The sequence below is a fragment of the Bufo gargarizans genome, chromosome 1, assembly GCF_014858855.1.
Source record: "Bufo gargarizans isolate SCDJY-AF-19 chromosome 1, ASM1485885v1, whole genome shotgun sequence".
Taxonomy (NCBI): domain Eukaryota; kingdom Metazoa; phylum Chordata; class Amphibia; order Anura; family Bufonidae; genus Bufo; species Bufo gargarizans.
This window is the reverse complement of record NC_058080.1, coordinates 690,003,558-690,015,226: the sequence shown is the minus strand read 5'-3', so window position 1 is coordinate 690,015,226 and position 11,669 is coordinate 690,003,558.

Genomic DNA, 11,669 nt, shown 5'->3' with positions numbered 1-11,669 from the left:
GTCCTTCCGGTCGGCTCCCCCACAGGGAGGTAGGCGACCTGCGGCAGCTCAGGGCAGTCTTTCCTCAGCAGGGAGCATGACCCTGGCGTCACCCAGCCAGCTTTAGACCTAGTCCGCCGGAGAGCAGGGGACGCTTTCCTGGATGATGAACCCGCAAGGGAGGCCACAAGCACCGCCGATGCGGTCACCCAGGTACCTTTAAAAAATAAAAAACGAGGTCCACTTCACCTCCCTTAAGCCAGAGAGGACTTTTCTCTGTCCTGGCCGCTATAGGGGCAGGAACACACTGGTGAATGGTGGTGGGAGGGGTCCTTTTAAACCTATCTCTGTTCCTGCCCCTACAGAGCTCAGGGGTCAATCTCTCTGGGCTGTCATGGTGGTGAAGTGGAAATCAACTTCTTTCAGCTGCAGGGGTGGGAGGGAGGCTGACTTTATCCCTGCAGCTCCTGCTCAGACAGCACAGTGCTACTGTCTGAGAGTAAGCTGTTCAAAAGGTCATTCCTGCTTCCGTCTAGGTTCTGCGCCGAACAGAGGACAGGGAGTCTTAAAGCCGGACTGTCCAGCCTAAAACTGGACCTCTGGCCACCCTACAGGCAGGCTGCTGTGAAGGTCCCAGTTAAGAGGACGGTCCACTATGGAGGTCATATTGCTGTAGAGGCCACTGTTAAGGGGCGGGGTGTTGTGGAAATTAAGGAGATGGGGTACTGTGGGGGTCAGTAATAAAGGGGCGGCCGCTGTGGAGGTCACTGTTAAGGGAGCGGGTGTTGTGGGGGTCACATTTTACGGGAATGGAGCTCTGTGGAGGTCAATGTTAAGGGGCAGATTGCTGTAGAGGCCACTGTTAAGGGGTGGGTTATTGTGGAAATCACTGTTAACGAGACAGGGTACTGTGGAGGTCACTAGTTAAGGGGTGGCCGCTGTGGAGGTCACTGTTAAAGAGGAGGGGACTGTGGATGTTACTGATAAGGGGGCAGGCCGCTTTGGGGGTCACTGTTAAAGAGGCGGGCACTGTGGAGGTCGCTGTTAAGGGAGGAGGGGACTGTGGAGATCACTATTAAAGGGGCAGCAGCGTACTTTGAGGTCACTGTTAAGGGAGCGGGGTAGTGTGGCAGTCACTGTTAAAGGGGCAGTCGCTGTGGAGGTCTCTGTTAAGGGGGCTGGGAATGGTGGTGGTCAGTTAAGGGGAATGTAACCTATGGTCAGTGTTAAGGGCTGGGTGCTGTAGAGGTCATTGTTAAGGGGGCGGGCCCCTGTGGAGGTCACTGTCAAGGGGACGGGATGCTGTGGAACTCACTGTTAAAGGGGCAGGCTGCCGTGAAGGTCAAAGTTAAGGAGGTGGGCTGCTGTGGATATCCCATGGGGCTGTGGAGGTCACTATTAAGGGGGCGGAGTACTGTAGATGTTACTGTTATAGTAGATACTGTCAATCTTTTAACGACACACACAAACATTGAATTAAATAGATGAAATATCCCCGTGCGAAGCCACGTCCTTCTGCTAGTTATTAAATAAAAAGTAAAAAAAGTTTTTAAAAAATTACAATATTATATGTTTAAACCATCCCCTTTCCCAATTTAACATACAAAAATATAATAGCAGTAAAAAAAAAAAAATCTGAAAATGTCTAAACTATTCAAATGCCATAATGGAAAAAAATGAAAAACACACGATTCGCCATTTCTTTGTCACCTTTCCTTTCCCCTAAAAAAATTGCATAACAGTGACCAAAAATACTTACATACCACAAAACAAGGCTTCATACAACTCTGTGGACGGAAATGTCAAAAAGTTATGGATGTCAGAAAATGGCGATGCAAAGAAAATGAAAACATTTTTAATTTTTTTTTTTTAAATAGTAAAACAAAAAATATCTATATAAGTTTGGTATCGCGTATTCATATTGAGCTGCAGAAGGACATCATGTGATATCAATGTTATGATGTCAAAACCCCAAAAACCATGGCAGAATTTTCTTTTTTCAATTTAACCCGACAAAGATTTTTATTTTATTTTTTTCCAATAACAGCGATGGTAAATTAAAAAAATCCTTAAAATCCTCTGTTTTTTCCATTAATAATAGGTGCCACGTCTGTAAAGATCACTTTTCATCATTATCATCAAAGGCAGGATTGACAATGACAATGGCAGACATCACCTATATATAGATAACACAGGATGCACAATTCACAATAGGTGATATCACAGCCTATCTACTCCCTCCTGACCTATGTACAGATCACAGAGCATGATTAGAAAACTCTCCAACAGTAGTCAGAGAGACTTCTCCTGTCCAATGTGTCTATGGCCCATAGTGACTGCTGTAAAGCATATATCTAAATGCTTTTTAGGACAGCTCAGATGCAGTGGCCAGGTTTGGGGTGGCCCCAATGCTACCCTGGTTCCCCCAGACACTGTCGCTGTGTCACCAATGAGCCTCTGCTCTCCGGAAGGGATGGTAAGGCATGTGCACCCCAATGGGAATTAAGTCCAGAGAGTAAGAGTCTGCAGTAAACCAGTGCGCTTCTTTACTAGAGGAGTTCAGGTGCAAAAACATACAGGTGAGACATATGGCTGGTGTCTTCATTCTCCTCCCTGCCAGAAGAAGAGTTTGATGCTAAGGAAAGGCCTGAGCTAGCTGTTCCTTTCTCTTTCAGAAGGCTGGTACCCTGGACAAAATCTGGTGATCCAGGGTCTGTGGCAGAGAATCCCCATCCGGGCGTCTTTTTTTAGTCACTCAAGTAGTCTGGTAGAGTCTCCTCTTCTAAGCACTGTTCCCTAACTGAAGAACACTAGGGGCTCTGACTGCTCTTTTTATATACAGTTTCTGGCTAAACTAGAACCCTCTAGTGGGTGTGGTGGAGAGGAGAAACTCAGCACGAACAAATACAATGTTACAACTCTTGTCTCTCATAGACTTGCATTAGACCTTCAATAATACACAATGGCAATGACACAGCAGTTTTTCCAGACAAAAACAGGTTTTCACACATAACATCATAACTAAACCAGACATTCTAAAGGTCAGTCTGTCTGGTTTTGGTGGTAAACAAGTCTGGCCTTTTTCCTCCAAAACATGCTCTTCTTTAAACCCTATGGTAGCTGTGGAAAATTACCAGCTTCTAATTATTAGCTAGAACGTCTCAAAAGTCTCCCAGTATTGATTAACCCTTTCCATAGTGCTGTGCAAACACAATGCAAATGAACAGGATATATATCATAACATACATATAAAATGTAGTTATCAAACAGCATAAGTCAATGCAAGTTACCCCTTTACAGTAAAATAAAGTGAGGAGTTGATGCCTTTGCATAGGGGAAACAGGGGCAAGTGTCCACAAATGTCCAGACTTCAAAGTACCCCTGCTCCAGGGCATAGGCAAAATGGCTTCCCCCATATAAGTGTTTTGCAGATCAATGGACACGATCTTGTGAAGCTACACTAAGTTCAAATAAAAATTCTGAAAATAAACAAGAAATAAATCTAATTATTCTTTGAATTGTGTTATTTGCTCAGGAAACACTCTTTAACAAAGAATTTAATTTGTGTAACAATGTCACACTTTTTTATTATAATTTTTTAATATAATTATGAATCTTGTATAATTTTTTTTGGGAGAATACAAATTTAAAATAGAACACACCTTCTCGTTTAGGGAGAACGAAAAACATGTGCCATCACATTACCGGGAATATCACTTTGCAGTCATAATCACATTACAGTATGACACTCTTTGCAGTTCATCCTCTGGGATCAATCAGACCAAAATTTTAATTAATTGAGCACAAGTCACAAAGTTGCGAACGCATGTTAAAGTCTAGCAGGATTTGTGTCATTTATCAGAAAAGCTGAATGGAATCATGTGTCTAATGCTTATTTTTGGATGTGTCTTACAGCACCATCTGGGTTGAGAACATTCTGAGCTCTCGCACTGATCTGCACTGACCCCTATTAGACGCTGCCTATTTAGCTCAATGTACTAAGTGCAGTCACTGATTAACAATTCATTCCGGGTGTATTGGGGAGACGCACAGGAAACAAGCCTTCTGAATAATTACAGAAATAAACTGTTGCTTGAAAGTCGAGATGCGGGATTTACTTTTGTGGTTGGAGCTTCTATGCACTAATAATGTGATTATTGCTGGGTACTATTAGTGCCATCACTCTATGTTATACCCCAGTCTTCTTGCACCTTTGCCATTTTACGCCGTAGGGTTCCACTTTTAGTTGTACAATTCCGATATATGTGACAGAGTTCAGAGCAGCTCTTGGGCCTCCTGCCTGCTGTAGATAGTATTTTTTACTAGTGACACCTACTGACACCTTTTTTTGCAGTGTGAAGGCACAGAGAGAAACCCCATGGAAGCACTACGTAGTGCTTTTGTGGGGTTCCGTGCCTCCGTTCCACACCACCCCTTCCAGATTGCGGACCTATTCAAGTGAATCTGTGATGCGGTGTACAAATGCAATACGGCAAGGCCGAGAAACAGCCGTACGCATGAACCTTATTTTGTTACCGAGATCAAACCCATATCATTGGAAGTTAAAGGGGTATTCCACCTAGAATAAGTCATTTCCTATGCAATAGTGATAGGGGATAAATGCTAGATTGTGGGGGTTTGAACGCTAGGCATCCCACTGATCATGAGGATAGGGGATCCTTGTCATGCATCTGAAAGGAGCAGTGGTCAAGCAGATGCATCAACGCTCCATTCAAAGTTTATGGGACTGATGGAGCTGTACTTGGCCATCTCAGGCAGGCAAGAGATGAATGGATTGGTGGTGTGCATGCTCAACCAGCACTCAATTCAAGCGGGGACATGGGTCCCCTCTTCTCATGATCAGTAGGAACATCTACAGTGGATAGGAGATAACTAGTTCTAACCAGAAGACCTCTTCATGGCTATGTTCTGAGTGATGAGGATCTGTAGGCAGTTTTATCACATTTGACAGCAACAAAATTTCGGCACGCAATCTATTCTTGCCATCACAATGGTGGACACCATGGTAGATCCCAGACATTACCACATTATAAATCAGTGGGCTCCACAGTACATCATTAGGATCCATAATACAATGGAGCTGGCCTAGTGTGGTGGTGGAAACCATGACACAGTTGTGAACATAACCTAACATAGGTATGACCCCTATATAATATCCCCCCCCCCTTCTTACAGATGTAGCAAGCAGCAACTTTAGAAACAGCATGCTACTCTATTGCTATGTCACTTTATTGGTGTGCCCCACACTATTAGCAGCATGATGTCCGTATAAGTATATCAGAATGTCATCTACACAAAAAGAATAGTTGCCCATGGTGCGCTATGACAATGAAGTAGCCACTATCCTGCTACGAGAAACCTTCTGGTAAAAAATGTATACATTCTATGAAGCCTCATGTGGGACCTGTTGGGGATATGCATGGGACAGGGTTCAAAAACAAAGGAAAAATTCCTCTGTGGGCATATTACAGCGTATGACATTTGCTTGGAGCATCCCTGTAATATGCAGTCAATTTACTGGCTAATGTATATACAATAGTAATTTAGGCAAGGGCCCAAATTTTAGAAAACCAATATCTACTAGGCAAGAAAAGGATGAAGTTTTTAGTGGTTGTCCAGTGGGTAAAAACATTTTTTACAAAAGGCTTGGAACGAGTAAAAAAGTGGATACCTTACTGATCGTCTGCTGCTTCCATTTGGATCCTACCTGACTCCTTTACAGTCTCTTCTTTAAAAAAACGGAAATGGCCACTTATCGGTGGACACCCAGCCGGTTTCGAGAGGGACCAAGAAGGAGAAATCAGCAGGGGACCCAGGAATAGTTAGTATGGGAGTTACGAGGAATTGGCAGCCTTTTGTACAAGAATTTTACCCTCCAGCCAACCCTTTTAAGGTTTAACAAGACAAAGCAAGAAGAGGAGGACTGCACTGTCTGCAGTTCATTTACAGAACTGTGGAAAAGTTTAAGACAGGTGTGTAAAAAATGCTGCAATGTAAGAATACTTTTAAAAATAGAAGTGTTAGGCCTCATGCAGATGACTGCAACATACGGATAATGGTTGTGTGCATGCAATTACTTCCCTCACTAGAACTGCCTATTCTTGTCTGAAAAACGGATAGCCACCTCTTCATTCACATCTATGGGACTGCCGGGAAATAGCCAAGCCAACACTCGGCTTTTTTCAAAACTCCCATAGAAGGGAATGGAGGGTGGCCGCTAATGCATGGTGGGCTCTCATTAACTTTGGGGGACCCATTCTGGAGATAGGAGTGGCAAATCTGGGAATGTTAGGAGCAAGTTTAATGGTCCAGAAAAGTGCACAATACACAATGAGTGCAGACGGGCGTGGGATGATGTCATACAGGAAGATGAGAGTTGCAAATCATTAGCTGAAAGAAGAGCACAAGTGAGTTGTGGACAGAGTGATTGCAGAGATGGTGCTCCGTTGCAGACAGAGACAGGTATCCAGAGTAATGAGCGCCAGTGATCAGAGGCATAAGCAGCATCACTGGACAGAAAAATCAACCTGCGTCCTACATTCCTGATGGACTGAGGTGGATCCAGTTTGTTTAATGTAATGCCAATTAGAAGCAGGTTAGAAACAGTAATGGGGAAGAGAAATGATTAGGGCCTGGATTAGTGTTTAGCAGGTTCAGTGGTGGAGTGGGGACGGACACCACAGAAAGAAATCACATTACAGTCGTTAAAAACATAATTAGTGTAGTGATGCTATGATGGCCATATCGACCAGAGGAATGATCGTGCGAGCGTCAAATCAGAAGCAGCAGATGACATCTGACACATGAGGAGATTGTCTCCTCTCACAGGCACGGTGTCTGCCCGCAGGCGGTACATTCTGATTACCTGGAATAAGATATTGCCTGAAACTTTGAAAAAAATTGTCAAAACACCACACCGGTTATAGACAAAGTGCGTTCATCAGTTAACCAAATTATATTCCCACTTGAGACTCTACTTCCATGGCAACCTCACAGTGATGAAAGACACTTATCTCCAAATCATCATCATTGTAATCTCGGGAGGTATACTATTCCACTCTCTCACTTTTTTATTTATTTAATGATTAGGACATTTTGAGTTACAGAAAACAGAATATGTCCTTGATAAGCCCAGCACAGCTGATTAGTAGACGTCCTTGGACAACAACATTTAAGAAGACATCTTCACATGATTCTTTAGGAAGCTCTTTCAAGTACTTCAGAAGAACAAAGGGGGACATTTATTAATATCAGAGTTTTACACGCTGGTCTTAATCCATCCCCAGACGCGCCACAATTAATAAGAGGCACAGGACTCTTAAACATTGTGGCTCATCTGTGCAGATCTGTGCTCCAAAATTGAAATCTACACCAGCAAGGGAGCTGGAGTAGATGTCAGGTATAATCTACACCAATTTCCTGGTTTGCGTTATAATTAGGGTCCATTCACACGTCCGTATGTGTTTTGCAGATCCGCGTTACGCATTTTGCAGATGGCACATCGCCGGCACTCTCATAGAAAATGCCTTTTCTTGTCTGCATAGGGACATGTTCTATTTTTTTGTGGAATGGAAGTGCTGATCCGCAAATGCGGATGCGGACAGCACATTCCGGCCCCATTGAAAATGTATGGGTCTGCAACGGATGCGGACCCATTTTGCGGACGTGTGAATGGACCCTAAAAGTGCTGGGCCAGCCCCTCTCCAACCATTCCATTAGGGAAGGACTGGGAACATAAAGTCGCCCTGGAAAAAACTTAAAAGTGGCCCCATTTTGTAGGTGGGTCCAACTTGGCAGAAGATGGGCAACACACATAGTTGGGGCCAATGCAAGTAGGCAGGGCTGGCAATACCATAGCGCAGCACAAAATACTGCCCCAGCAGAACCAAATACCACAGTACAGCCCAAAATATTGATGCCCCTGCCACAGTATTCAACTGTATTACCATCCTGAGGATGGAGATACAGTTGAATTCAAGAGGACACCTGAGGCCACTGGCCAGTTGCATAAGTACCTGATGCTCTTAGTATCAATTGTCGCCGTGATGAGGGCTCAGGTGGTGGCCCTGGGCATTAGCCCACAGGGAAATTTCCCTGTAGGGTCTATGGCCAGTCCTCCCCTGCATTCGCCCACTTTTTGGAGGCTGAAGGTCCCTCAAAAGTAGCAAAAATTTGTCTCAAACACAGGTCAGCATGTTCACATGACATGCCATGAGTATGGACATCATATCATTACTTTTGAATAAAAACATGGAACTAGGAGCTTTGTAAGAAAAAGTTTTGCAACTTTATGATATATATTTTTTTTATTCTTTGTCATCTGTCAGATCTCTGCCTGCTGCCGGTGAATGGGTGTACATCCAGGGACTAAAAAGCAGTCCTGATCATGTCCTGCTGACACAGGAGCAAGACGTGTTGCAAGTGAGCTTTGATGTACTAAAAGGGGTTATACAGGAAACAATATTAATTACTTATCCTCAGGATAGGTAATCAGTATCATATCTGCGGGGGTGCGACACCCGGAACCCCCACTGATCACCTGTTAGAAATGTCCTTGTGTGCCGCGGGCCCTTCCTAGGCCATGTCACATCACTGTACATCGGTCACATGGCCTCCTTACAGCTCAGCCCCTGGCTCAGCTGCAATACCAAGCACTGCCACTATATGGTGTACGGCGCTGTCCTTGGAAACCTGCCGTGAACCTGCATCGCTATTCAGAGCTCAGGTAAGGACTCAGACCACTGCCAATGTGATAATGATGACCTATCCTGAGGATGCGTCATCATTATCTTTTCCTGGATAACCCCTTTAAAGTGTCACTGAGTTTTCAATGTCATGGAGATATATCAAAAGCTTTCCTCAGTGGGGTCTGAATGCTGACACCCCCACCAATCTCTAGAATGATAAGAGAGAAGCTCTCCCATAGTGTGTTCTCTCTCCTTGCTGCTGCAGATGGGCTCAATAGGAAGTTGAGGTCTTCTCCAGTCCATCTTCAGCAGTGAGGAGACAGAGCGTGATATGTGAGCTCCTCTATGTCCTCGTTTTAGTGATTGGTGATGGTCTCTGCCAGGGCTGGGACAAGGTCCACCACCAACAGAGGCTGAGCTGCCCAAGTGCGCCCCCCCCCAACTTGTGGAGTCTTTACTAAATACTTACTTGTTGTAACCTTGTCGCACTCTGTTGTAGCTTGGAGTAGGGTTCCCGCCCCAATTATGCATAAATACAAAGACTCCAGCGTAATTTGAATAAACTTGATTTCTTTTTATTGAGTAGATATTGCGGCTTTAATGTTACGTTTCGGCCTACTGGCCTTCAGACTAATGCCGCTGGCGATGGGGAGTGATCTGGCGCACTGTGAGAGTCTATTGCAGAAGTACCGCTGGCGCTATCCTCACCAGCGGTACTTCCGCAATAGAATCTCACAGTGCGCCAGATCACTCCCCATCGCCAGCGGCATTAGTCTGAAGAAGGCCAGTAGGCCGAAACGTAACATTAAAGCCGCAATATCTACTCAATAAAAAGAAATCAAGTTTATTCAAATTACGCTGGAGTCTTTGTATTTATACTAAATACTTACTGTTGTAATCACACATAAATATGCACAGTTTAATGTACCAATTAACTATAGCTGTAAACAAATGCACAACCTCTTTAGATCCATATAATGATAGAAATAAAATGCAAAAACAAGTCATATAAGACAATAACCACATAATCTTAATATAAATAAACATAATCCTGTCAACAAGACAGAATAAAAACTAGCAAGTTTTGCAGGGGTACGGCTAGATGGGGTGGTAGGACAAGGGCTGATGGGGGAAGGGGGGCAGGGTTAGATCATCTCGACCCCCCCCCCCCCATCTACCCCACCAGACATTTAGATGTTATTTATTCCTGCAGCTCTAATGCTCTGATGATCATTGATCAGTAGATGACTCAAATCAAGCCCCCCGCCATTTAGATATGTATGTTTGTCATTAATCATCATCCACTGCAGGGGGTGCTAATATCTATAATTAAAACAGAAATTAGTAGTAGTAGTATAGTAAGCTCAGGCATGGATGGAATAAGCTCCAGCATAGGATAAGGGGAGGGGGAGGCATGAAAAAAACCTGGAGACACATGAAATCAGTGGATGTACACGACACCCTGAATATTTAATGATGTGAAACTGACTTGGCTCTTTGAACAGACGCTCGACAATGAGTGATTAAAGTTTAGCACATGCACTGTAATAGAATTAACTACCTAATTTCATGTCAGCCTGAGGACAGACCGAGAGCTGCTTTACTAACCTGCTAATCCGCTTTACAGGAGGAAAAACTTCAAGGTCAGAATCCTGGCAGAACCTGTGACACACAGCAAGGAGAAGACTGGTGGCAACATGGCATTTTGTGCCACTGCGCTGCTCAAGAAGTGTTACCAGCCGTCAGCAGATCAGCGGGTCCTCCTGTCAAGCACGACAGTCTGTCAGATTAAAGGTGTGGACATAATCACAGCAATTCGGATGAAGACGTTACAAACATACAAACCACAATGATCAACCTCCCCTTCCTTCTGGTTTTCGGTGGGGTGGGTTAAATATGGAGGTTAAACTATAGACATCTTTAAAATCACGTAAAATAATGCACTAAAACAATAGATGCAAACATAATATATGGACTAAGCCCTCACTCTGAGACTCTCAGCCAATATATTCTGATCAAAACACATCTGTGCCCGCCTACCCAGCGCCACAGCGGTCTCAGGTCAGGAGAGCACATAGTGTGCTGCTCCTAGTTACCTCTGTGTGCAGCAACCTATATGTACCATCCAATCAAGGTCGGCTATTAGATAGGTGGGACAAAGGTGCACAAGAATGCTACTCCCAGGATAGAGGCGCATTCACACCTGAAGGTGCCACTCCTTCAAGGCTAATTAAAAATCATCTTGCACGATATGATAGTAAATATGTGGATGTGCATGGCTACATTTATAAAATCACGGAAATGAATGCACTAAAACAATAGATGCAAGCATCATATATGGACTAAGCCCTTGTTCTAATAATATAATCTGAGACTCTCAGCCAATATATTTTGATCAAAACACTTCTGTGCCCGCCTACCCGCGCCGAGGTGGTCTCAGTCAGGCAGGTCCTACTTTAAACTTACCTATAAACTATAGACATCTTATTTTAAATTTGCTGGATTGAATATTACAAATATTGTAAATCCCATAAAGTGTTAATAAAAATTAGATTTACCTGTAAATTCCCCAGTGTATGTGGCATTTACATGTTGAATGTATTTTATTGGATACTGTACAGATTTAGCCATTATTGTATTTTATGTGGCAAATTTCTCCCAGAAATGTTGGCATCATTAGGTATAACTACCCACTGCAGTCTTTTTTTGTTCTTTTGATCCGTTAGAAGAACAGAAAACGGATCTTGTGTTTTAAACATCCGTTATGCTCAGGTATGAACATTTGGCATCCGTATTAGCCTTTGCGGATCCGCACTTCCGTATCCGCACTTCCGTTTTTCAAAAAAATAGAACAAGGCATTTTCTATGAGAGTGCTGGCGATGTGCGGTCCGCAAAATGTGGAACGCACATTGCCGTGTCCGTGTCTTGTGGATCCGCAAAACACATACGGATGTGTGAATGGACCCTTATACTGTCTTCAA